Source organism: Portunus trituberculatus, chromosome 17, assembly GCF_017591435.1.
Source record: "Portunus trituberculatus isolate SZX2019 chromosome 17, ASM1759143v1, whole genome shotgun sequence".
Taxonomy (NCBI): domain Eukaryota; kingdom Metazoa; phylum Arthropoda; class Malacostraca; order Decapoda; family Portunidae; genus Portunus; species Portunus trituberculatus.
Genome location: NC_059271.1, coordinates 5257718 through 5259333, shown reverse-complemented (window position 1 = coordinate 5259333; position 1616 = coordinate 5257718). Strand labels below are relative to the sequence as shown.

Sequence of the window (1616 nt, the reverse complement as noted above, 5' to 3'; positions counted from 1 at the left end):
ACTGTGTTGGAAAATATTGTACGAGACACAAAAGAAGTCTTATATTCTAGTTCTTATCACTGAATTTATTTAAAAAAAATGTGTTACTGAAGAATTCCCAACTAGCATTGATATTAACATTGATGATAAAAGTGTGTTAAATAAGGAAATCACAGAAGACGAGATTAATAAATATATTCAACAATTAAGGAATAGCAAAACCGCTGGAATCAACATCACTAATGAACATATTAAGAACATCAAGCACATGTTATTATGTCCACTTTATATTAAGCTTTTCAGCAAAATATTAGAAACAGGACACAACCCAGAAGACTGGTTAACTTGAATTGTACCCAATTTTGGAATTGGGGGGGACATCCAAAATGTAAATAATTACAGAGGGATAATTTTGTTAAATTGTTTAGGAAAACTGATAGGAACAATATCAAATTCAAGACTGGCGGAGTTTTGTGATACTGATTATGTTATAAATGAAATGTAGACTAATTTTAGGCAGGGATATTGCACTACTGATCATGTATTTGTAATTAAAGGCCTCATTGATTTGTAAAGAAGAAAAAAAAACTTTACTGTTTATAAACTACAGGAAAACATTTGATCTCGTATGGAGAGATGCACTGTAGTATAAATTACTGAAGGTAGGAGGAGTTAATAGTAAATTTATGTATAGTAATGTAAAATCTCGTGTTTCTGTTAATAAGGAACTTTCAGACTGCTTTATCAGTTACATTGGAGTTATATAAAGAAAAGATTTACTACCACATTTGTTCTCCATATACGGATGTGAATGATAATGAAGACGATGTGTTAAGAAATATTTGTAATTATGTCAGTATTGGAGATGAATAGGTTGATGATATGCTGAATTTTCTTGTATTAATGTATGCTTGTATTAATGTATGCGGATGATACTGTTATATCAGCTAAGAGTGAAACAGGTTTATGTAATGCACTGAAAGCAATGGAAACATATTGTGATAAATAAAAGCTGGATATCAACTGTAAAAGATTAAAAGTACTATATTTTCCAATGTTCAATGTACAGGAAGAAATTTCAACTTTAAGTTTAAGGGAGAATATTTTTGCTTACAGAAATTGCCTTGGCCGACTTTATTTCAAGTCGTCCAGGCGGAGTATTGAGAAAAGTTTTCAAAGAGCAATAATCGCACCTTGGATAAACCTCATTGGTTACGATACTGCCATTGCCACTATTGAGATTGTTGATGAATTATAATTTGAGTTTTAAAACATTTCAGGAACAACTTTGCCAGCAAGGTAGAAGAGCAATGGTCGGTCTCATAAAATGTTGAAAATCAGCTCTATCAGTTGATTTGCAACTGGAGCTATTTGATGCAATTATACTACCTGTTATAACGTATGGTTGTGAGGTTTTGAGGTTCAAAGTTATTAAAGATATAGAAAATGTACACATAACTTTTCTGAAGCTCATATTTAATGTCAGCAATACTATATGTACAATGCCATGGCATATGTTGAGTTAGGCAAGTATCGTGGAAGTGTTCACATAAAAACAAGAATGTTGAATTATTGGACTAAATTACTAACTGGTAAACACAACAAACTTTAATACATAATGTGTCAGTATCTTCTTA

The 1616-nt window shown here is 31.2% G+C and overlaps 1 non-coding gene across 1 annotated transcript; it reads right to left on the bottom strand.

Moving 5' to 3' along the window:
- Window positions 1–1076: 1076 nt before the first annotated feature.
- On the bottom strand, window positions 1077–1221 carry LOC123505261. The gene has a single exon (XR_006675111.1). It is a non-coding gene; the product is annotated as a U4 spliceosomal RNA (small nuclear RNA).
- Window positions 1222–1616: the final 395 nt, after the last annotated feature.